The sequence below is a fragment of the Diorhabda sublineata genome, chromosome 8, assembly GCF_026230105.1.
Source record: "Diorhabda sublineata isolate icDioSubl1.1 chromosome 8, icDioSubl1.1, whole genome shotgun sequence".
Taxonomy (NCBI): domain Eukaryota; kingdom Metazoa; phylum Arthropoda; class Insecta; order Coleoptera; family Chrysomelidae; genus Diorhabda; species Diorhabda sublineata.
In genome coordinates, this window is record NC_079481.1 from 21,006,325 (window position 1) to 21,034,059 (window position 27,735).

The 27,735-nt window shown below is 32.2% G+C and overlaps 1 protein-coding gene across 4 annotated transcripts in view; it reads left to right on the top strand.

Moving 5' to 3' along the window:
• LOC130448458 (ATP-binding cassette sub-family D member 1) overlaps positions 1-27,735 on the top strand; it is a 142,178-nt gene that overhangs the window by 58,081 nt on the left and 56,362 nt on the right. The window contains exon 1 of one of the 4 annotated variants that reach the window (XM_056785856.1): positions 12,761-13,000. The exons of the other annotated variants lie outside the window; for them this stretch is intronic. The gene's annotated coding sequence lies outside the window, so the exon portion shown is untranslated. Of the gene's footprint in view, positions 1-12,760; positions 13,001-27,735 lie in introns of those variants that run through there. 4 annotated transcript variants of the gene reach the window in all.

Below are 27,735 nucleotides of genomic sequence, written 5' to 3' on the forward strand. Positions count from 1 at the left end.
ATATTACGTTTCTCGTGAAGAATTTCTTAGTTATCTCGTGTTTTATTTTTCTTAGGAGTTTTTCAATGTTTCTTTAACTATTCTCCAATATACTGTTTTCTGATCTAATTCTATAGCTAAACTCATTTTTCTTCTTGTTCTATCTAACCAGGGCTTGACCCGCCATCGACTGGGTGCTCTTTTTTGCCCATCAGACTCCAAATACAAGGCAGCAGATTTTCGTAATGTCAAGAGACGGGCAATATTCGTCTATACAATATTTTTATCTTTCAAGAAATAGCATGCAATGTCATGCCCGTTGCTTGCATCATGTCAAGCGGCCTTAAAACTATACAATACGGAGTTTTACGAAGAATTGTCGATGTTTCCTACATTTATCAAGCATCAATGTGCAAACTTAAATTTTAAAAGTTTTCACAAAGAAAAAAATATATTCTTTTCAATGCTTAGAAACAGCATTAATTCGAAATTATTCTTAATTCTAAACATTTTCCTCTACAATAATTTTTGATAATGTCAAAATTACAGGTACTCTAGTCCAAAGAAAACATCACAAGTCGCAAAATAAATTCTTTATTTTGTATTTTGGTTGATTTAAATTATAAATTGACATTTTTCAACCTGAAAATACCCTTAAACCCTCTTAGAATGACGAAAACAATTCCCAATTTTTTGAATGGTTGCAGAAGAAATGTGGAAAATGATCCCCGTTAACGTCTTGGCAACATTTGAAATTTGAAATAAAACTGTCGTCTTCTCATATTATATCAGGCGTGATAAGCCCATTCGCAAGCGTTATTTATTCTTTAGTTATTTAAATCAAAAAATTCAGTTTTGTACTATAGAGTTAATATTGAAAATAGAACAAGGTATGGGAGCTTGATCAAATGGGTCCGATCTGCTGATACAAAGAGAAATAATTGGATCGCCATGTCGTCGAGTAATAGAAACGTCGATGAGATTAAAAAGCTTTGATTTTAATGGCGAGTCGAGATATATAGAAATTGGTAAATCGATGCTCTTTTTCTCTCCTCCAATAGTACAATTCTACTTACATGCCGCTCGCTAAATCTTTGATATTAAATCTATGATTAGAATTCGTTTCGTGGAATATCGAAAGATCCTGCCTCCTCCAATTATTATGAAAGGACTCCCCATGACACTAGCAGTTCTTTAATTTCTGATTATTTAATGAATTTCAGTCAGAACATTGTTTCAGTTTAGTTAAGTTTTCATATAGTCAGAAGATCAATTGAACCTTCTCCTTCAATCAGTTTCTAAAGACTCTTTCTGAAACCAGTAGTTCTCCTAGTCCGGGTTGTTTAATAAATTTTGTAACATATTCCGGCTTTAGTTTAGTTTTCCTGTACTCTATCACTTAACCTTGTAACTATCAAGTATATGGATAAATAAATATTTCCTCTTCCAATGCATAGAATTTGAGTCTTTTCACACTGATTTGAGTTTCTTGTGACATTCATCAGAGCTATAATGTTCTAGTAAAACAGATTTGCTGTGGCTCATGGAGACCGATATCTTTTGGTTTCAGTAGCCCAGTAGTGTCTTCACTTGTCTTATCTCTCTCTATTCTCTCTTCTCGGAAAGATGTTTGAGCCTCTTTTCTGCTAGTCTATCAGATATTTTATTTCCTTTTCCTTCTATAAATATCTATCTTCAAATCATACTCAAATCATTTTGGAACTGATTATTATATTTCTTATTGATTTTAAATTGGGCGCTTCTCCCAATTTCGTGGAATTGTCCGAGTGCCATACACTTCCATTGTTTCCGAACTGTATACATACTATTTACTAGTATTTCTCCCCTGTCTAGTATGATAGCTGTCAAAAAAATGAAAGCTCTAGACATTCCATTGTAAAAGGAGAAGAAAAACACAACATCAATTTCCACATATTAGATATACACAAAAAGTAACAGTAACCTTATATAATAAATATTAGGAGATTCGCATTAAGCGTTGTTTTATCTCAACCATTTTAAATTAATCTTTTTATTTTTTGTTGTTTTCAATAATCTAGAGGGTCAGGGTCAGGATTATTTTATATTTACTAGCGCTGAATTTCCACTCCACTGATTACTGTGATAAATTTTGGAAATACTCTGTTTTTCAGTTCATGACTAGGTACCGGACTTACCGCAGTAAATGCAGTGAACCTTAACGAACGCTCTTGGTTGGTGTGTCAATAAAGGTCTGAACATAAACCTCCGAAATATCCCACTAGTTCTATTCACTAAGAAAAACAAATATAATATGAATCGCCTGATAATGAACGGGATTTAAATAGCCTTTAAGTTAAATATTAAATATCTTAATGTGACCTTGCAAGTCACTACCTCCATTTCATGCCTTATGCATTTCAATATCATCTTAGACTTAGATTAAAGTGGGCTATAAAAGTTTCTAAGGAACAGAACACGAAATCCAGCGACGTAAATGAGCATCTGAGCATTATAAAAAGTGTATTGTGCGCATCGATATAGTCACTTTTGCAATGCCTTCCAAATAATACTTTATCAAAAACTATAAAGTCACGATAAGTCGACAGCAATGGGTAAATGCAGAGCAGGCTTATTTATAGCACAATTACCAAACTCGGAATTCCAATGGGCTTATACCTTTCCATTTTATAGACAGAAACATACGCCACTCGTACATGCGCAGTCTATTACGTACTACACAACTACCGTAATGGAAAGATATTCTATCAGACAGCAGTACAACAGTTCAAACACTTGTTTCTTGTAATTTTGGGTCAAAGTTAGTATGAGAATGCACGCAGTTTCTGAACTCATTGGGAGCAAACAACAATATTACTTTCATGTCGGTACCCAACCACACCAGAATACTCGACAATGAACAAGTTGCTCACCTGAACTCTTTTTATATAACCATAACTTTTTATAGGTTTTCAAAAAGTAATCAAAGTAAAGTCATTCTTTTTTTCTTTAGTTTTTATTTACTAAATGGAAATACATTTTACTATGTGACTGTGTTTGTTCTACTCCTTAATACTCATAGAATGATTCATTCCATTATTTTTTACGACCTAAATATTCGTTTAATAACCGGACGTAAGCGTTCATAAATTCATATGATAATTGGAACAACAATTTAGTAATGTCCAGAGCAATACCGTTTCTGAGCAGTTTCCGATAAAGTTACATCAAACCAATGATATTTTTTCAATAACACTGATAGAAATATAAAAATCCTTCATAACATAATCACATTAGAAAGTTGGTTTTAGTATGCATAGATTCTGTAAAAATAAATAAGAGATGAACAGATTGAATTATGTAGAGCAGTAATATTTTTCACTACTTTCAAATGGAAAATATGATTAATCAAAACTCAAATATAATGTAAAACACAAAACTCGCCATTTAGAAAGTGCTCTAAATATTAAAATTCTATTGATACATACCAGAGACGTGACTTTCCCGCGATTAGCAGGTAATTTTACCCGCGAGGTCAAAACGATTCTTAAATTTGATAAAAACCAATGTAGCACCACTGCCATTCGCTCGTTGTAGATACTACGTGGACGTACCATATAATATTTGTAAATTGATAAAGTAGTATCCTCGTCCTTCATGTTCACACAACATACATCCTCCGGAGCTTACTTATAATATCTATAATGAAGCACCTACAAGAAGAGATGCATTGGTTGGATAAAGAAGAGGAAATGGTTGCGGTTACTGCAGCATTGATTGAGCTACAATTAAATCCAGTACTAGGTTCTATGAAATAGCCGTAACCGGCAACATCTGCTCAGCAGTTAACGCATTTGACCTCTACACTTTGAACAGATCATCAAACCATACCACAGATTTTGGTGCCGTTAAAAAATTTGAAAAAATTATATTCTTTGAGGAAAATAAAATTTAATTTTGCAAGAATGATGGTGTTTATTTCAAGTCGATAGGATTATTATTAACAAACTACGAAGTTTAGACGTTTGGATATATTTTATACCGACCGAGATCCGTTACAAACAGCTACTGCGTCATCAGCGCCGATTATATAAGAGAGCGGCCGGTCTGTTTGGCAAAATGCTACTGGCAAGAGTGACTTGTCACCATTGGGTGTGAGAGTTGATTTGTTGATAAAAATGTAGCAGGTGCTTTAGTGGTTCTTCAGACAATTTTCTCCAGCTAGATTCCCTTGCAATTGCTTGTTTGTTTTGCCGCAATTAACGTTTTTATGTTAAAATTCGCGGCATGAACCAGATGAACAGACAGATCGATAGAATGACTTATTCTTGGGGCAAAATCAAGAAGTTTTAATGTGCATGGAACCCCCAGTTTTGAGATTCCAAGTGTGTCATTGCATTACACCATTTCCTCCGTTTTGTTTCAGAGATACTTAAAAACACTTTACTTAGTGCAGAAATACATTGGTACATTTTGGTATAATACAATATAATACGTTCTGACACAAATACGAATAATACGACACGATAGGATGTTAAACATTAAAAATATAAACCCGACAATGTTTTTAGACCCATTCCAACTACTCCAGTAATGAAATGTCTACTTTACTCCACGACCATCGAAGGCAAACAAACTGGACGTTGCAAGTTAACAAGTCATGAACAAAAGTCGTTCGAATCTTTTCCGTACGTGCAAATTCGTAGACTCTGTCATAGATTAACCACATCCTATATATAGCCAACTCATGTTTTCGTTTCAGCGCCATCGGTTGGTTCATGAGCACTACTAAACGTACTTGAAATAATAGTTACCTTTCTGCTTTTGGCAGCATATTTTAAATTCAAATGTTTCGTCCAATTATTTTTCAAAACTGGACGAAATTTGGTCGTAAATATACTCTCATTTTTAATTATAGGGAGAATGAGGTTTCAGAAATGAAACAGAAAAATTAGACAAACGACAGTATCATATATATACACTTCTAGAGAATGTGGAACAGAATCTGCAGGCTGCATTATCTGCTAAGTCTAACGTCTTCAGATGCCCGTTGAGGCGACAGTGCCCTAGATAAATACATAATCATTATACAACTATCACTATACTGTTATTTTTTGTATTTTCTTGAGAGTTTTTATGCCATTATAAACAAGAAATCACCATCTTTTAATCTTTCATCTACACCTTTCAAAACTCTAGCAATTTTTTTACATAATTAAAATAATTATATTTATTATAATTAACAATTCAGTTTGCTTTTCGTACGTGTTATTGTTATCACAAAAAGAAATTTATAGTTGTTATTTGTTTTACCATTTGATAGTCCTACTGGTACTTCCACAACTTAAGAAGATGAGGGCTAAGGCACATGTGTGGAAATTTAAATAAATCAACAAAGTAATAAACAAAATAAATAGAAAAAACAACGAAAATTGATAATAGATACATGAAATATAAAATGTAATAGAATAATTCCTAATTCTGATCTCCCTAACATCTCAAACTTATGTGGTAATAATTATTGCATGCTGGAAAATGAAAAAAATTAATAAATTGGCATCATATACAATTTACAAAAAATCATTGGCGTTTGGTAGGTAGTAAAAAAGGGATATATTTTTCCTAAAATACATAATTGAGGTGTTTAAAAAGAGCAAGTAAACACCAATTTTTTTTTGTTTGTTCAAGGTAATAATTCTAGTGAAGTGAACATGGCAATATGTTTCAATAACATTCGCGATAATTATAATAATTAATTATTATTTGCCCTTTTATTTCAACGATATTTCATTCCTTTTGGTTCAGGTTCAAATACAAGCTAATGATGTGGATATTTGAAAATTGGCGTGAAATATTTTAAAGTTTAATTACAGTTAAGCTGGAAATACTCGCAAAAGTAATCATACTCTAAGCTAGTAGTCACCTCCAATTGTAAACTCAACAAGTATTTTGTGTTTGATATTGAAATGCTGTCAAAGTATTTGCAAAATATATAGTCTGAGATAGTTGGTAAACAAAAATCTGAAATGGATCGAATAAATAAATATAGAATAAATATAAAATAATCCAAATTATAACATAACTCTCATATTCTTCAAAAAACAAAAGAAAAAAACAGGTTCACTTCTGCATCATTTTGACTGGAACTTGCCACAGATGTAGCAATAGCCTCCACGTTCATAGCAAGAAATGGCTTCGATCCCCCCAAGCCAACTATCTCAGAACGAGAATAAAACCTGCTCATTGCAGTGTTACCATTTAGTCAGTAAGTTATACAAGCACACGTTAGTCCATACAGTTGGTAATACTATGCAAAAAAATAACGGGAAGCTTACGATACACGCCACAAGTAAGTGCATGCTAATTTGTGTTGACGGAGGCAAGCATCTAACTGCTTATAATTGTAGTTCGTGTTGTGTTAATTACTGTTTATAGATATAAATAGTGAAATATGTAATTAAATTATGGCAACCAAAAGAATTCCAGAAAAACCTGCAAATGGAAAGATTAACTCTCAAAACAAAAATTCTTGACTTTTTTTTTATTTTATCCACGCCATGAATAAAAACGTTCAAAGTTAGATAGTTACAGAAATGAAAGAATTAGAAACGTGCTGATCATTCAGGTTTTCTGATTAATTATAATTTTTTATTTATTTAAATCGAATGATACATTTTCATACTATAAATATGTCAATAAACAACTGTTGACTAAGATAGTATCTTTGGAAATACAATAGGATCAAATCGAATAATCCCAGATGTTTTGAAAGTCGATGTTGCATTATTGACTGTGGCGGATTTAAGCCATGTTTCACATAAAAATTTTCCAAACAAAAATCGATATATTTTTCTGTTATATAATCATATTACATGCGGTATAATAAAAGCTCCTCAATGATCTTAGAAAATTTTTGACTTTCCATGGCAATCAAATTTTGTCATGTTCTATAACAAATTCGACCAATCTAAAATAACTGTAATAAGAACTATATCCATCTCTTTTCACTGCAAGGATCCCAAGTGTGAAATGATCTTTCAGGCACAAATGAAAAATATCAATTATTACATCTGCAAGATTTTTGTCCCAGAGGCATGCCATCTTTGTATTCTACTTTTTCGTTCTATTTACAAAAAGCGATTACCGTAATAGTTTCATCTTTTTCACCAATATAACATCCGCTACGGTTTTTCTACCTTTCTACCGCTACTACATGTGCAGGTTTGTTTGCTTATCATATTTCTAGGTAAGCAATTAAGTCTTTTGTCACTAAAATATCTGGCAATAAATTAGTATATTTGTCAATGTTGTCTTTGCTCAAACCACGACAATGATATTGTGAAGTTCCCACAGGCTTTCGTGCACTAAACTCTGAATTGCTATTAAAAATTGATTAAGCCCATCTAGATCAGCTTCATCCTAATTTATGTTAAAGATACAACGTATAGCTTCAGTCGTTCAGCTAGTTTATGGGCCCTTACTCACAAATGTTTTCTTGTTGGTGCGTTTGCTCTCCTAATTGGTTTCTGAATGACCCAGCCTATAAATCTTCTCTTAATATGGACTCCAAGGAACGTTAAAGTATTAGACAGCTTTGTTAATAATTTAGCCTCCTAGTACTAACCTCATCGAATTCTTCAAATCATTTTCGTTTAAACTACCCCGAGTTGAGTTCTTCTTAAGCTTAAAAAAGACGGAACGTTTTGTGCTGAGTCGGCTGCCGACTCGGCGGAAAAGCGGCTCAAAACACACGCGTGTCTCCGCAACTGCCGACTGACAAAGTTAAAAAATCGTCGTCGTGTGCTGTTGTCTAGTTGTGCTCGAAATATCTGAAGGATTCAAGAAAAATGCAGATTTTCCACATTGTATAGGAGCGATCGATGGAAAACATATCAGATTGATAAAACCGACGAATAGCGGCTCTATGTTCTTTAATTATAAACAGTATTTTTCAATGGTGCTTTTTGCAATGTGTGATAGGCAATTATTTATTTACATTTGTTGATATTGACTCATATGGAAAATCTAGTGACTCTGGAATTTTTAAAAATTCCACACTGTATGAAAAAATAATAAATGGTACACTGAACATACCCGCTGCAACGCCCTTCGAAAGAGATTTGATGGACTATCCATTTGTAATCGTAGGCGATGAAGCCTTTCCTCTCTCTGAAAATTTGCTTAGACCCTATGGTGGATCAAATTTATCTTTTGAAAAAAGAATTTTTAACTATAGATTGTCAAGGGCCCGAAGATATGTTGAATGCACATTTGGTTTAATGGCTAATAAATGGAGAATGCTGATTGTTTTTTTTTAAATTAATAAATAAAATTTGAATTCATATATTTCTTTTTTCCTCCTGGGTAGCATTCTCGCCAACAAATGTTTCCGTTACCTCTTCCCAACAACGTTTTTTTATTATTTTGTTGGAATACTCATCTGAACGCATATTCCAAATCGGAGGTCTTATATGAACCTCATTAATAAATCGGTCAATGTCCAAATTTTCCATTGTTTTTGTAATCTGGCAACCCTGAGACTCTCAAAAATTAAAAAACGCTCGTCGTCTGTTTCACCACATACGCGAACACGTACTGATGTGCCGACTAGAGTCGTAAAAACGCTTTCGTCGTATGGTACTCAAAAGGGTACGCCCGGCGGCCGAGGCGTGTCGACGATGCACCGTCTGTTTTATGTAACAGAAGTGTCATAACAGAGCCGTCTGTTTTAAGCCTTACTTTTCTTCATATTGTGTAAAATTTTATTTGCAACTTTCTTTTTATTGTTGACACACTCATATCGCTTCAGAGTTAGGACATCAACTACAGATTCGCTAATAAAGTGGCCAACGTTCTTCTGAGGAAGTGTCCTGTATATACCTTAATGTTCGCAAAGTTCGGAAATTTACCTTTTATTTGGAATTGAAGAGTTTTTCCTGGCAGGATAGTCTAACAAGTTTCCATTTTGATATCGTATCAAGAAGCGAACGTTAAAATTGAGATTTTATATCGATTTAAGTTTGAGTTTGCCAACCCTTCCTCAATTGAACTCTATTTTGATGGGTGTAAATTTTTTTCTAGTCATCGTTAGTCCATTCAACATATATACTGGCTCTAGTCTAGTCGATAAATATCGTGATTTTTTATCGTTTTCTGTTAACACAATCAAATTAGTTCAATGGCTCATATTTAAAATTTCAAGTAGAAGTTTATATAAAAAAGTGGTCTTAGTTGCTGTTGTACAACTTTTACGACCTTGGGCGCGCCTCCTCATGAAATTTATAGTTTTTATATTTTGCTAAAACCTTGAAAACTGTTGATAGAGTTCTAACGAGGCATTCCCTATAATATAAAGTTACGGGTTGAACCGCCTCAATATCACTACTGTATGGCATATTTCCTGCCTTTGAATAAAGGACATGTAAAACACTATTCTTTTCGCAATTTTTCAGGCTTATGACTAACAATATTTGGATGTTTTTCTTTTCTCATAGTGTGTGATATCAGTGGAATATGAAAAGAATATATTTTATAAATCATGAATAATCAATGTTTAAAATTGCTCCTTAACATGTTTGATGTTCATTGTACCTACATCTGATAGTTTATTCGATCAACTCCCTAAAAATTATGTATATTTAAACTCCATTGTTTACAATACACAATTCAATTTTAATGTTTGTCAATGGTAGTTATGAAAATTATAAAAATAATGCATAAATAAATTGCCAATACGGGTTTCGACTTCCTAGGTTCGAAATTATCGTTGACAGTTATACACATTAACAGGATCCTTTTATTTCTTGTAGGGTTATTGTCATTACATATTGTGGCAGGAGAACTAATCCCAAACAAAGTTCTTCAATAAGTCACCATTAATATTGAAGTACTTACCCACTTACAACTACAATAAATGATGTTGTATTGGGCTCATCCCGTAATAACGTATTATCTATTAAAACATCGAGCGTATAATATTAAGAGAAAAATTGCTGTTAAATCAGTAAGTCGAAAAAAACTGAAATACGTCAATTGATTCTATTTAGCTGCAATCCTACTCAATTTTTTTCAAATGTAAAAATTTGTCGTGTGTAAGGTCATTGAATACTTATATAGTGAAGAGGAAATGAGAAAAACTTTTAAATAGAAAAAGTTACAACAACAACCTTTTTACTGCTATCGATGAGTGAATAAACATAACATTGTTGAAAATATTCTCCAACCTCTCCTTGGTAGAATTCCACATAATAGCAAAACCAAACATCAGTAGTGTACTTTTTTCAATAGGAAACGTTTTTATTAAGATCACAAATTTGAAGAACGTGGCAAGGTGAGATACCGGCCTCGATCCACTAGTGTGTGTAATTTGGAGATCAGTAATACCAACCATCAGTGTAATACGATGATGTATTGATATCTAGTTAGCCTAGACCAATTCCATGCATAAACAAAATATTGCGTTACCATTGCAACGAACAATAACTTAGAAGTGGCAGTCTGTACTGTACAAGTACCTGCAAGCGTAAAAAGAAGTAAATTTTCCATTGAAGATTATGATCAATCGGGAAGGCCAGTTTCTGTGTCAGTCCCTAAAAATATCGATGCAGTTCATGACATAATTTTATCGGACCGTTGAATTGGGCTAACACGTATATCTGAAGTTCACGCCAATTTGGACACGAGATTAATTGCTACAAAATGCGTGCAAGGGTAGAAGCATCGCATTCGATCTATGCTCGATTTGAAAACGATGTAGACTTCTTAAACCGAATTGTTACTATGGGTGAGACTTAGGTACATTTCTACGATCCAGAAACAAAGCAACAATCGATGGAATGGCGACACTCAGGTTCTCCAAGACCTAAGAAGTTTCGTGTTCAAAAATCTGCTAAAAAAGTTCATACTTCAGTTTTTTGGGATTGCCATGGAGTAATCATGATTGATTTTTTAGATAAGGGTAGAATGAGATTACTATTCGACATTACTGACCACTCTGCAGGAAAAAATTAAAGAGAAAACACGCGGAAAGCTATCCAAAGGTGTTTTGTTTTTGCACACAAATCTCATGTTGCCATGCAAAAAATTCCTGATTCAGGGTTTGAATTAACAGAGCACTCTCCTTATTCACCATATTTGGCTCCGTCCGACTATCATCCCTTTCCTCACCTGAAAAAAAGTTAAAAAGGTCGTAAATTTTCTTCCAACGAGGAGGTAATTAAAGCTGTGGAGGTCTGGTTTGCAGAGCAAAAAGGAACATATTTTTTGAAAGGTCTAGAGACGTTGCAAGTTCGCTGTAATGTAATGTATGCAATTAAGAGGAAAATATATTGAGGAATAAAATATTTTGACATTTGACATGAAATTTTGTTTGGTTATTTAGTAGGCTAAGAATTTTTCAATATATTCTCGTAGTCCTTTTGTATCTAAGGTTCAAAAGGCTGCTACTTCACTTTCACCATTCCTAATATGGCTAAATTTACACAAATGCAAAAATAAATAAATTCCTTACAGAGAGAAAGAACATCATATTATGTGCTTAACCTCTGTGGATTATTAAAACAAAGCGTGCTTTAGCTTTTTAAAAAAAAGGAAAGGGAACAAAAATGGAACATGGAAAAAAGAGACAAAAATACTTATGTATCCACTAAAAAGCAAAAAATTAAGATAATTGAGCAGTTTTGTATGGAGTATGTTCAAAAATTCATAAGAAAAATGTTCTACTGTGCACTAACTGTCAAAAAAATCATCATTCATCATTCTTGTATCTCTCCTGTACACAAAGATCTTATGCCAAACAATATATGAGACTATGTGTGTCATATTGCTACAGAAAAGACTCTGATGATAACGTAAAAGAAAGTCATAGTCAATAAGACATTGAAAATATTTACATGAATGTTCATACAGTAATGAACAAATATGGTTATTATTTTTTCCTTAGTTCTTTGTTTAGTTATTTGTGATATTTACATCAACCTACTCTAAAATATCTAAAAAAGGTAATATAGACAAAATATGCTAAATAATGGATTGTCCAGAAACTCATAAAATCAACATAGTTCAAGGTATCCAATTTTATTTTTTCTAATTCTAAATATACAAAATATTCGATGACTCAAAATGATGTCCGTTATTTTGATCTAGATGCCAAGTGTATGCGATTTTTTAAATTATAATAAACATATACTCTTAAGTGTGCAATAACTGTACACACAACTGTACTCATGCAACTTGGAAAAATTGAAATTGAAACTTATAATTTATTGAAACAAGTGTATGGTAATGAATGCTTGTCGCATTCACGACTTTTTTAGTGGTTTAAGAGTTCTCAAGATGACCGAGAAGATGTTGAAGATTATTCACGTCGTCCTTTCACGTCAAAAATGGATGAAAATATTGAATAATTCGGTAATATATTAATGATAAATATGTCCTTATGACTTAATCTAATAGCATATTTATAAAAATCATTTATTATCAATTTAATATAAAAAAATAATATTTCGAAGGTCAATATCAATTACTTATCTAATAATATGTCTTGTTAAATGAATAAATAAATTATTAAAAACCTATCTGATAAAAAGAAGTAAAGCGCCACATATTGAAACGTGCGCCAAATCCATTACCAATCCGATCGAGAGTAGTCTTTGCGCCTCGATTACTTTAAAGCTCGTATGCCTTGAAATTCATTTCATCAACAAAAACTGTATCCTTCACAATTTAATAAAGTGGCGACGCCTATGCGTATCGAAGATTCGGTAAATCGTTATCTATATAGCTACATTTTCTAGATTAAATTAAACTTACACCGACTGCGACTATTCAGTCTTTGTCCGTAATGTGTGTACTTCACTTCGTTATTGAGTGAACGCGGAAACTTGGTTTTATTTTTATTTTAACGAACCGTTGGTTACAAATTATTGGTGTTATTTTGGAAACTACATTTATGATATTAAACATACGTGCTGTTATAAAAAGTTAATTAGTGTATTATATTAACGGAATTCGCAACAGAAATTGATTTTTTTTCATAAAAACGGTAAATATGAATAAAATATTTGAAAATTCACTGTCTTCTTATATTTAGAATAATATGTTAACAAATAAGGGAACAAATAAAGTAATAATACTCTATCCTATCTCGCAATTTAATGTTTAGAACGTCATATTACGAGTATGATGCCCTATTTACACCATGTTTGTGATTGCTACATTATATATCTGTTGTTGTAATCTTTAAATACAAATTGATTTGACTTTATTTAATAACTCATGTGTAATTATTGTTTCACTCAAAAGAGGTACCAACAATTATTTTAATTTTTCACGTATTGATACACATCTATTCAAGTAGAAAAAGTATTTTCAACTTACATTCAATTCAAAAATCCGCTGTAAGCTTGATGTAAAAAAACATTGAATTGCGATTTTTAGATGTTTTTCCGGGATAATTATTTTCTCTTGCTTTCAATATGTATACAAATTCAGGATCTTATAGGTAGTTAGTCTTATTATTATAAGAGATTCCCTTGAATAATTGTTCACGTAGGTCCTTCATGACTTATTCTGATATCAAATTTATAAAAATCATTTATTACTAATGTAATTAATATTTTGAAGGTCAATGTCAATTAGTTATCTAATAATACTAGGATATATTGAAAAATTCTTAGCCTGCTCTATAACCAAACAAAATTTCACTGTTAAAATATTTTATTCCTCAACATCTTTTTCTCTCAATTGGATACATTTATTACAGCGAAACTTGCAACGTCTTTAGACCTTTCAAAAAATATATTTCTTTTTGCTCTGCAAACCAGATCTCCACAGCTTTCATTACCTCCTCGTTGGAAGAAAATTTACGACCTTTCAAACTTTTTTCTAGTTGAGGAAAGAGATGATAGTCGGACGGAGCCTAATCTAGTGAAGAAGGGGGGTGTTCTAGTAATTCACATCCTAAATCACGAATTTTTTTCATGGCAACATGAGATTGTGTGCAGGGGCGTTGTCAAAACAAAACAAAACACCTTTGGATAGCTTTCCGCGTCTTTTCTCTCTAATTGTTTCCCGTAGAGTGGTCAGTAATGTCGAATAGTAATCTCATTCTACCCTTATCCAAAAAATCAATCATGATTACTCCATGGCAATCCCAAAAAACTGAAGCAAGAACTTTATCAGCAGATTTTTGGACACGAAACTTCTTAGGTCTTGGAGAACCAGAGTGTCGACATTCCATCGATTGTTGCTTTGTTTCTGGATTGTGAAAAGTCTCTTCCATGGTAACAATTTGGTTTAAGTCTGCATCGTTTTCAAATCGAGCACAGATCGAACGCGATGCCTCTATCTTTGCACGCTTTTGGTCAACATTCAAACATTTGACACAGAAAATGGCCTTCCCCTCGGTCATCACCTTCAATGGAAAATTTATCTCTTTTGAAGCTTGCAATCCAATTTTTTACGGTCGCATACGAAGGACATTGATCACCAAGGGTATTAAGCATATCTTCGTAAATCTGCTTACCTCTTAACCCTTTTAAATACAGGTACTTGATGATGGTTCGTACTCCAATGTTTCGATTTTCACAATTTCGGTGGACATCTTTTTTCTTTTAATTTATTGCGTAACTCTGGTTTACTTTTTTGACGTCAAACTTTACACTGACACTTCTAATAAGTTATTGTTCGTTGCTATGGTCACGCAATACTTTGTTCATGCATGGAACTGGTCTAGGCTCACTAGATATCAATACATCTTCGTAAGTAAAGAAAGTTCATAGCCTATCCGATTGATAGTAGTCTTCGCGCCCTGATTACTTTGCAGCTCGTATACCTTGAAATTTATCAAAGAAAACTGTATCCTTCACAATTTAATAAAGTGACGACGCCCATGCGTTTCGATGATTTGGTAAATCGTTATCTACATAGCTACATTTTCTAGATTAATTTAATCTTAAATTGACTGAGATGATGTACATTCAATTTTTGTCCTTAATGTGAGTACATCACTTGGTAGTAAAGTAAAGGCGGAAACTTGGTTTTATTTTGGTGTTATTGTAGAAATTATATATAATATTAAAAACATACGTGCTGTTATAAAATAATTATTTATGCAACAAGTGAGTAAAGTAATACTTTTTTTTACTAGAAGGACGATTTGGTGTGGAAATTCCTACGAGTGAAAAAAAGTTACTTTACTCACGAGTTTCATAACGTTTTTCTACGTCCGTAGACTTAAAAAAAATTCGACAAAACTCTTATCAATTTTTATTTTGCAATAGTAATATTGAAAGTACAACTGTGAGCATTATTAATTTCAAGTTACATTACTATTGGTACTTGAATTGGCAACATTTAACGAGTTCAAAGTACAATATTGCTTGAAGTCGAACTAGTTGATCCCGTTAAAATTTTCACTGCGGAATCTATTTTGTTTTTAATTGAGTCGTCTATCTAACTCCGCAACTGTGTTGGATTTCCACCCACCGTGCTTCTTTAGTTGAATTATATCACCACCGGAATTCACTAATAGAGACTCCGAAGAGCCTCGAAATGTATGCCCAGTGTAGTTTTTTTTAGGTAAATTCAAATACAAAACGGATTTTCTTGACCGAATATCAAGAAATAAAAGTGTGACAGTTTATCGGAAAAACGAATTGACATGAGAAATAAAGCGTTCACAGCCCACTATTTTGATAAAACAATTATATAATTGCGTTAAAAAATGACACGTTATAGCACTTTTTTAACACAAAAACGTAAAAAAATGAACCGATACGGCACTTTTTTTTACAATTTTTGACCTATTCAGAAATTACATTCTTTGTGAATTGAAATGAATAACGGACATAGAAAAAAGGTAATTAGTGTATTATTTTAACGGAATTCGCAACAGAATTTGCTACACACATTTTTTCTCTTAAAAACGGTGAATATGAATGAAACATTTAAAAAATCATTGTCTTGTTACACTTAGAATAATATGTTAACAAATTAGGGAACAAATAGAGTAATAATACTCTATCCTAATTAATAATTATGTGTGATAATTCTTATTGTTTCACCCAAAAGAGTGAATTGCAACAATGATTTTAATTTTCCACATATTGACACGCACCCATTCAACAACATTTTTTTCAGCTTATATTCAGTTCAAAACCACCAAGAAGCTTGGCGTGAAAAAATATTAGATTGCGACTTTTTATATGCTTATTATTTTATTTCCAAAATGGGCATTCTTTCGAATAAATTATTTATCAACACAACAAACACAAACATTTTTACAACACATTTTTTTTGTAGAATTTATAATATTTTTATGAATAAATGATCTTCATTTCTATTTCAATAAATAATATATTTTTGTCGTTTCAATGAACTTCACTCTTAAATAAAATATCTGATATTGGCAACTTTCATAATTATATGAGATAATATTTCTTAAAAATTCATTTTAATGATTTTTTAATTTCTATAATTAATTGTTTATTCCGCTATTCCATGGTTTGGTAATTAGTTTCAAATTTCTATTGTTTTGATGAATTTTTAATCTATTTTGTAAACTTGAGGTGTCGTATGTTAACAGCACCACAATTTTACAAGGAATATAATACTCCTTCTATTATTTAAGGTGTTCAGATTTTGGTTTAGTGAAATATGTTGATAATGTATTCTGATATAATATACTCAATTGTCGAGCAAGTCCTTGTGCATACGGCAAGGAAAGACGCAAGTTTAGGTTGTTAATTGATCATAATATTTCTTTATCCTTATTTTTGATTTTTTTTCCATCAGTTTCATTTAGTCAAATTCTAAATCAAAAGTAATATATGAGGTTCTATTGAATAATTGTGACGCAGTTTACATAGTTCAGACACCACAATGTTTAGAAAATTGATTAAGAAACTCTTAATAGGATAAAAAAATGGAACTGAAGTAACTAATAAAATGAAATGATGAAACATATATTTAAAAATTTTTAAAATGAGACATATGCATAAAAACAGACCTACACAGTTTCAGCAAATATAATGGATTATAATATCATTAAGTAAATACAGAAAATGTGGTTCATACAGATATTTTCATATTCATTTGTTAAGCGATGAATAAATTGATATATTCGGCACAGTTGTTAAAGCAAGAATTAAATTCTACACTGCAGAGAAAAGAGATATAAAAGTTATTCGTTCATTAATCCAAGAAGTAATCCTATTCCTCGGCTTTAATATGCCCACAACGTATCACTCTCCTGGCTGTCACTCCGAATGAACAAAAAAATGCTTACTATTATAAATTATGTGTACATAATATTCTCACTACTAACTTGAAATGTGGTGAAAAAAACTTAGAAGTTTGAGAGAAGAAGTCATCAGGGATAAATTGGAACCTCTATAAAAAGTTGATCGAATCTGGGATATTCCTCAGAAAGAAATTTCGAAGTCTAACGATGACCAAATACTTACTTTAAAACTAATCTGAAAAACTAAATGGGATCAAAACACTATATTAGAAATGAACAAAAATGCCGTCAAGTTGTATAAGATAACTCCAAAACAGTCGACAGAATTGGAATACGAAGGAACAGGACCACAACCAAACACAGTGATATAAGATTCCAAGCTGATTTGCTAATGCTTAGACAAGTTAAATGGGATAGGCAAAAATTACTCTTCAATAGGTTTTGGGACACATTGGAATGAGGGGAAATGAAATAGCAGACAGACTTCATGAAATAGGGGCGGATAAACCTTTAGTAGGACCTGAAACCTTTTGTGAAATCGGCTACAGCACAAAGACAACATACTGGAAAATTATATGATGATATACAGTGGCTAAGACAGGTATAGATGCTCGTGAGAAACTATAATCTATCGAATATAACAACATACGAATGTTAACAGAAGTCTTGTTGAGGCATTGCTGAAGACGAAACCTCTATCCACATTCTCTCGAGGTGCGAGAGGTGTTGCATGAAATAGAAAATGCGGATCTTCGGTAGCTAGAGCCATTTCACCTTCTGAAACTTATGGTAGAAATGGGATTAGTAGATCTCCAATGTAACAACAAAATAGATCCTTTGAGTTACAGAGTGTATATGATACCCTGAATTACACATATATATATATCTACTAAAACAATGAACATCATCATCATAGCACGACAATCCATTAGTTAGTTAGTTAGGACATCTAGTGTGCCCTCTTTTAAGGTTCAACCTAGGTACAATTGCCTAGGTTGTGTGGGTGGTTGGTTGGGTTGTGGTGTCTCCAAGTAACCGTATGTGGTAGTCCGGGCCAGGGGACTAATTAAATTCTAACTGAATGAGCGATGGCTCGCTGAGAAACAGGTACATGTTAATGTTAATAGGTGTCAGTTTAGGAACGAGAAATGAATTTGAAGTTGTACTATCAATAAAATAAAGAAATTAACTTTGGCGATGTTAAGCCAATTATCAGGATTTACAAAATAATAAAGTGCATCTTGTGACAAAAGTTAAAAACAACATAAATAGATAATAGAATTAATTATAGATCTTATAATAAATATCATTCCATGTACAGTTTATTTATTACTTAGCGTCTTTACTATTTGGAACAATATAGAAACATATGAATTTATAATAGTTATAATTTTTCAAATTGACTGATAAATTTTTAACAAGTTCTTCATATGTTTTTACATTACATAAAAACGTTGAGCGTTTTGCTTGACTGTCCTTAGGCAGGTTCTAACCAGCGACTTCTTGTAGTTATCTCGTCGACAAAGTGTAGGCAGAAACAGCAATAATATTTCAAAGAAAGTGTAACTTCAATTGCTTTTAGAACTAAAATGAAGACGAAAAAGTTCTCTATCACTTTAAGTATCAGTTTTGTGGTAATAAAACATATCAAAAGATAGAAAAAAGGTCTCTTTCCTCCATATTAGAAAATTGCTTGCCATAATGAAAAATCAAGGAAAAAATACGGCTCCCAACAACTACCGTCCGAAGGTAATGAAAAAAGTCGTTAACCAGCAAATCTCGAGTTTGCTAACATCATCAGCGATTATCAATACAGCATCCATCAGCATAGATCATTTGGGGACCTTCTGGCCCATGTAATCAACGTATAGACTGAAGCTCGCACATTTGGAGCTCCCAAATATATCTTGAAGATGCTCGACTCCTACAGAAGAGAGCAATTCGACTCATAGTCAATCCATGCTCCAGTTTGGAGCATAGAAGAAATGTCGCCGACCTGATTATTTTTTACCGTTACTACCAAAGCAAATGCTCTCCCAAGCTGCCAATATTATCCCACCAAGGGCAGTTTTTGCAAGACCTACTCGACAGGCATACATGAACACTGAGTTCTCCTGCAGACGTACAGAACTTTAATTTATCGGGACTCACTTCTTTGGAGCAGTGCAAGCTTGTGGAATCAGCTACCAAAATACGTATTTTTCGAACACTACCACAAGTTCAAGATCAATATCGACAGGCATCTCTACACAGCAGGCGCCACTCGAATACTAGAGTGTAAAAGGGTTTGCCCTCTTGTGCTTGCTTTTTACATAAAAAAATAATTTAATAGCATTTTTACATATTCTAAACAATGATAAAATGTAAAAGTTTGACATTTAAGTCACCCAGTGCATACAAACTTAGTTTCTAATTGCTTATTTTAGTGATAACAACGTTTTACCTCTTTACAAAAATCTAGGTATCATCTTGAAATATAATGATTGGGAAAGAGTGTCATGCATGAAAAAGCCAAATTTTAATAGAGCCTTTTCATTTACGCGATATTTTCTGAATACAGAGCAGGAAGTTTACAATAAACCATAACAATACAGATGACGCCCTTACATTTATTTGTTCAGAACGTGAATGTGAAGTAGAAGAAAAAGTAAGGAAACTGACTAACAAAAAATCTCTAGGAGCCATCAAATAAAAAATATAAATTAGCAGAATACGCGAGATTGTGTATTGCCAGCTAGGTTGATGTTTATTGAGAGTGTGACAAAGCCTAACCCTCGAAACATGCGAAGAAAACGTACACAATCAAGAACCACGACTAGCTGATGATTAGAAACAATTAAGGATAAAATCAATCGGAGAAGAACAGAATAATAAGATAATTATAGCAGTAGCAAATACGGCAATCAAAAATGGCATTAATGCAAGGTTTGGAGCATTAAGACACAAGAATCCTGTATCATGAAAAAGAAATGACATTATTTCTGCCAAAAATGTATGATACTAATTATTATAAATAATAATATCACATTCGTTCTTAAAAATAAAATACCTAGTAAGTTTGCAATTATTGATCTCAAAATGTTAATTGTATACACGATGCGTCCAACATTCACTTAACCTAAACTTACCTAAAGAATTGGAAACGTGGCAAAAAGTGATAAATAGAATTCAACAGATATAAATTCTTTAAAAATAAACTGGATGATGTTGGCAACTTAGGTTTTTCATACAACACGTAGCATTCATGCGCAATAGGACAAGAACTGTGTGTAGATGTACCACAAGTGTCAGTTCCAACTTCGTTGCAATGTTGGAAACTCCTTTGACGCAGATCAAAAAAACCGTCTTTTCATGTCCAACTTTCCAATGCCAACGTTGGAAGCAAAAGATTCGTCGAATAACATGCACACTACGAACACACGATGCGTCCAATCTTACCAGCATCCAACGTTGGAAGTATTGAACGCATTGTGTGGTACCGGCTTTAGATTTGGATAAATATTCTGCCCAGATTTTGCAACATAAATAATTTCATAATTGTATAAGATATTGATATTGTAAGACTATTATTAAACCATATATTTTCCATGTAATGTAAATCTGACGTTTTCAAGGCTTATGTGTTGAAAGAACCGAATTTCAACAGTTTTATAAATATCGTTTATTTTAGAAAATATTCATATTCATTACATATATAAATCAAATATAGACTACATTTTATCATTTATTTATTTATTCTAATATTATCTATCCTTTTCTCTAAAACTGGCTATTTCATGCCACTGTTCCCATACGTGGTTCGTCACTCTTTGCATACATCGCTTTAAAAAGTTGTATTTTTTTAGACATGTGACATTCCATTCATAAATGTTCTGTTATCTGGTTTAGTGAAATCCTCATTTTTTGATAAATTCTTTATCCTTGCCTTTTCTAATTGTGTAAAGTTATGAACCTTAGATTTCGGGATAGAATGTCAGCGAAGAACGTGTTTGATACAGTAGAAATTTATCGGTAGTATTTCTATAAAAAAAATACAAAGTAATGTATTATCACTTATAACTTCTTTTCTATTTCTGAGAAGTTGTTGGGATAATGTATGTATCATCCTTACACTTTCTTCTTCATTTTCGAATTGTTCGTACAGTGAATTGAGTTCTCTGTTTAAAATATGACAGAACAAATTCTAAGAGTAATAACCAAATAGAAACCGTCCAAATTAAAACTTCCCCAATTGAACCGAGAAAAGTTAAATCGTATGCCTGTTGAAACATTTTAATCTCTATGATACTTGCTTAATTATTTGGGCGAGAAACACCAACCCCCCTATGCTTACCTTGAAGTAACCGAAGGTACCCTGGGACGAAGGGGTTTGGTTTTGGCCAATTGTTCATAAACTTAGCTCAATGACAGTTTAAAGCACGCTGATTAAAAGTCTCAATAGGTCCTCAATAGGGTGGGTAAGTTGCAAAAGTAACTTTATAAATATTCCTCAGTCAATGAAGGCAAGATCCAGTAGTCCCGACCATTTGAGGCAAGGTGTAGCTTGAGGCGAGATTAAATAGTCCGTGCCATTTGAGGCAAGGTTGAAAAGACTTGGTCATTTAAAGCAAGTGTAGTTAATCAAGACTTTTGATCAACTTGCTTCAAGTTATCATAGTGCCAAGGTTCAAAAAAATTAACCATAACAAATTCCCTTCCTCCTGAGATACTTCAGTGATAGTTTTCAAAGGGATGGAGGGTTTTATGGTCTCGCGCCCATTGAGACTACAATCAGCTTGCTACAAACTTTCATTGTGCCAAGTTTCGGAAAAATTGACCGAAACCCAATACTCATAAGCATTTAGCGGGGTTCTATATGGCGAGCAGTTATCACTAATAGAGAATAGAGAAAATACCTTTAGAAAATTACAGGTATTGACTTGTCTTAAGCTGCAGGAAACCTGTTGTTTTAATTGCTTTTACAAATTTAAAAGAATAAAGAATGGTAATTTGAAAAATAATACATTCTTTTCAATGATGTATATACGTTAAGGTATAAAGAACACATTTTCAATCGAAACTATTCCATCTTAAACTTTAGTTATAGAGTTGATATTAAGGCTAGAGAAGATGGTTAGTTGAATTGTACTATTGAAAGGGGTAGAGCATCTGTTTACTATTCTCTATTTCTCTATCCTCGGTATTAACATCAAAATTTATTAATCTGCTCCTCTGCTGTTTCTACTACTCTAAAATTCTAGTTCCAAGCGGTCCAATCAAAATAGAGTAGAGAGAGATAGAAAGTGGTATAACGCAGTTCTTTCTCTCTTTATAAGCAGTTCAGGCACACTTGAACAAAATCCCATACCTTGCTCTCTATCCTTAATATTAAATCTATGTATTTAGTACGAATAAAAAAAATAACCTTCTAGTAGCAGTTATTGCTTTATCATTAATTTTTAAATGTAAATAATTGATTTCTTACGAAAAGAGATAATGTTGAAATGAAGTGATAAAGTCGTAAATAATACATTGACTTGCTAATATCGACCAATCGACCAATGGTTGATTTAAAAGTTTATAATTTATTTCACAATAATTTATATAATTCAAATTAAGATATTTACGTTATATAAATAATGCGTATATTAACATGTGACTGTTTTGCTTTAATACCCAGGAGATATAAAAAGAAATTCTAAGCCTACTGAACTAATATACAGGATGTTTAATCGATAATCGATAATATTTTAAACTTTTAAAACATTAATTTGAACAAAATTTCTCAGGTTACGTGTTTGAAACACAGTGTTCAGGAGATGACCTTTCAGCTGATATGGATCCTAACCCAGGACGATATTTAGATCACAATTTCTCAATGTCACGTTCAATTTTCGGTGGAAGTCATTATATATAAAGCTTTTGATTTTCATTACTTTTTTGTGCGTTAATTTTCCCATTATATTCATTTAGTTAGTAAAATAGATTCTAGTTGTTTAATATTTATTTTATTATCGAGCAGTTATCAAAGATAACTCACGCACTGAAGTTTAAAACTAATAGGCTATTTTATGCTGAAATACGAAAAGTATAAAAACAGTAAAACCACATTTACGCGCATGAGTTTCCAAACAATAATGAACGTGAGTTAGTTAGTTTCCTTTGTTTCCATTTTGTGCTGGTAGAGTTCGAGAGTGTTGAAAAATGGCCATATCAATGTGCTGTCATTATTGAACAAAAGTTAACGAAAAAATCCGAGAGAACAGATGCTTAACCATTTTGTTATTATTTACACAATTTCTCGTAGTATTATTTGAAGAAAACTATCGGTAGTCGTGTTCAGGTTTATAAATGCTGACGTAGGTACACCTAACCAATAATTTTAACGAAAAAGATTAAAGTTTTTCAAGCCATATAGTAACAAGAGAACATGGTAGTCTACAGGGCTTTTCGGAAACTATAACCCGAGTTCAGGAAGATAACCTAAGAGCTGATTGTGGATCCTAACCCAGAACGAGATTTTCGGAGGAAATTTCAAATTTAAAACATGATTTACAAGAATTTTGTTACTTTTTTAATTCTTCTATTCTATTTAGTTATGTAATAGATTCTTGATGTTTAATAATTATTATTGCGTAGTTAATCAATTATATACCAACTTACATGGATTTTGCACTAAAGTTTAATTCCAATAAGCTATTCTTATGTTGAAATTCCGAAAAATATAAAAACCTAAAATCTCGGTAACCTATAAATTACTCTACTTATTTCAATTAATAGTAAGAAGAAAAAATATTTTTTAAACCATAGACAACAACTACATGGTAAAAATGATCATAGCATATGGCTACGCACTATAATCAAAAGAATAATTTATGGAATAGCGACTTTCTTCATCGCCCAGAAAAGTCAGATTATAATATTGTCAGTCCGGAAACTAATGTGTATCGTTTCGTAGAAGGAGAAAGCTGTTTCGCTTATAGATTTTTCCCGCATACAACTTTAACAGCTGATTGTGAGACTTTGAGAAAACTGTAAAAGTATGATGATAAGTAAGAGCATAATTTTACTTCAGCATCATACGTATCCACATCGAAGCCAAGATTTGAACAAAGTATTTGGTTGAAAACAACTTGATCATGCTCTATAAATTCCGGATCTATCACTTAGTGAGTACTACAGTTTTTTATTCCAAAATGATACTTAGCAAAAATGCCACGTTCCTTTGAAAACTATTTGGGTCTAATACTTAAAAACTGTGTAATTGTGTACTTGTTATACTAGGTGGAAATATAAGTACTGTACACGCGTACACCTTACTAAATTATGTTACTAGCTTATAACTACAACCCTAGATGTACGATGATTTTTCTAGAAAAATTGTAGTTTCTTGAAAAGTATCAAAATATTAGAAAGTACACAATCTATAGAACATATGTTGCAAATTTGAAGACGCTATATTGTTTAGTATTGGTCATCCTTATGTGATATAATACTTTTATTTGAAAGGCTTTAGTTTTTTGCGCCGTTACATAACCATCGATGAACCGTGGGTTCAACACTTCACACCAGGAACAAAAGAACAATCAAAACATTGGACTTTCATTGTTTTCTTAAAAAAGCAAAAACTATCAGCGGCGAACTTATTGCAACGTTTGAGCAGAGATATCAAGCAAAAATGGCCGCATTTCACCAGCTCCCACATCCGCTATTACAATGGCCGAAATTAATAAATTAAAGTTTGAAATGCTACCTCATGCACTTTATTCGCCAGTTTATTTTCTTTTTCCAGATTTGAAAAATGGCTTAGTGGTCAATCCAATAATGAAATATTTTTCCAAAATTTTTGTGATTCCTCTATCGAGCCAGGTACTTCTAGGACCATCCTTGTACGATTAGTGACACATAACTAGCTACCAGTCGTACATTTGGTTGTAGCAAAAAATATACTGCATAGGGTAAAGTTAGCGAAATTCGATCGCTCTCATTATAAAAAAAATGCGTTACAATTTTTAATGATGCATATGAGTGAAATTTGGCTGGTAATACTGGCTTCCAATGACTCATGGATTCAATGGATCCAATGATTCACGGAAGCAGGGTCATATGTATAAATGGCAGTATGTAGATTTAGATATTTAGCAATTTCACTCGGTTTTTGTACAATAGTGTTCTTTAGGGCAACATATTTTTTATACAAATATAAATAGTCAATAAAATGTCCTCCTTTTATTTCTATTAAAGTTAGGTTTTCTTGTCTTCAAATTTTTGCAACGACATGTAAAAAAATTATTAACTATCAATATGCCTCAATACTCCATCTAAATGCTTCAAAAATAAGGGGAAGTTGGGAAGAAGAGAATTAATAAATTACAGATGTCCTAATATAGGGATAGTGATGTAAATATTCGGCATGAGAGCCAAGTTAATATCACTATATGTCTTTTGATTATAAATTAAAACTGCAGGTGTTAAGGTATCGTCTAACGGGTCTTCTAAATTTCGGTAATGTTTTAAGCTTTTTAGAATGGACTCGTTCAACAGGAAAATTCTTCAATAACATCAAAATTTAATTCAGTGCCATCATTCTTAAATAGTGACTCTGACTGCAGTAGAGTCGTTATTTCTAGAGATTAAATAGTCGTACATACGATTTGCCATCGAAATAGAAAACACGTGCGCAATGTGATGAATTACGATGTCAAGGTCGGTTCTAGTAAACATTAAAGTCTTGAACGGGTGAAACACACATTTGGTGTCCTTCTTGAGTAAATGTGTTTAGCTGATTTAGCAAAAGAGGACCGATATCATTTGATGATGAGGCAAGTCATGTTGTTCAGTTCTAAGATTCGCCTATCAACCGATTTAGACAACTCTTGGTGTTGTATCTGCATTAGGAAATTCAGTTTTATATGATCATTTCCAAATTTTACTAGTTTAAGTGCCACGTAAACTCAACGACTAGTTTATATTGCATCATCATAATGTAACGTCGTCTGATTTGGTCATATGTGATTTCTGCTTATTCTTCAATGTAAAAAAACAATTTATGTGGTCGACGATTTACGACGGAGCAAGAGAAAGTGGAAGAAGTTCATCAATTTTTTGAGATTCTTCAAGCTTTTATGTGCATTGATGTACATGGTGATTTCTTAATCATACATAAAACCGTTTTCCTAAAAACACTTGCATTTTTTTTATATCTCAAATTATATTGCGTCACCTATGTATTTACTAAATGAATCAGCAATTGTTATATTTTTTATTACAATACAACATGAATCACGTCAAAAGGTTTCTGTCATTAATGGTAACTATTAAATAATTTCCTTGTACTCGAATCATTTTTACCAATTCGTCACGCCTACAGACAGCATTCTATCATTCCAATAAATAGAATAAACTATGTTGAAAAAATATCTATTAAATTATATTTTTGAAAGTAAACAGCAAGTAAAATTATTTTGTTTAATAAGTGAACTTCGTAGAGGCTTCACACAAAAATCGGTATAATTCGCTTTTTGTTCAACTTATTAGGTTTATATTCAATCATTGTTTTTTTGAAATGCGTTTAAATTTTTCGTAGAGAATCTCGTTTTCGGGAAAGTATGTTTTCTGAGCAATCGCAATTATTTTGCTGATTACATTATGTTATGAAGAAATGTTATTCCTTTTCCTATAATGCCTTTGATTTTTCAAGCCCCAAATTCAACGTTGCCGCTCTTGCAATATTTCATATGTAATATCATTGTTTAAACTGAAATTACTACTTTAATAAATAAAAAAAATACTAAATATGTATATATATGCATCTAAATGTTCTTGATTTTAGGTCTCTTCTATTTTAAAATTAGTTTTTTTCTGATAGTTTTTAAAAGAAAGATAAATTTTGACGTCTTTAAGTCTTTATATTTGGATAAATTTTCTTGATGTCACATTATATAAAATTAACAATAACATAAGAACAGAATGGTATACGAAACCAACTTGGTCGTCAAGATATTTAAACTTCAATTCGTGTCATCCTATGTCACATAAAAGGTCAGTGATAATAAGTTTGGCTGATAAATCTATTTAACTTTCAGATCCTGAATTAGATGCTTAGCTATTCAAAAAGCAAAAACTGCATTGAAAGAAAGTTATTATCCAGAATAAATGATAAAAAACGTATTTAAGAAAAGGATAAACAGATACTAGAATCAATTTAAAAAACAAAACTGAAACAAAAGATCAATACATAAAACATTTTTCCTTACCATATGTACAAGGACTTTCCCAACAATTATCGAATTATTTCAATAAATATGATGTTAGTATAAGTCATAGAGGACATAATACATTATCCAAATATTTCAATAAATTAAAATCTAAAACACAAAAAAAGGATTAATATTATATATCAAGTGCCTTGTACTAATTGTGACGCTGTCTACATAGGGCAAACATCTCAGTATTTAGAAAATATACTAAGAGGTCATCAATACGATAAAAAAAATAGATCTGCATTAACGAACCATGAAATATCAAAAAAACATAAATTCAATTATAAATTCTAA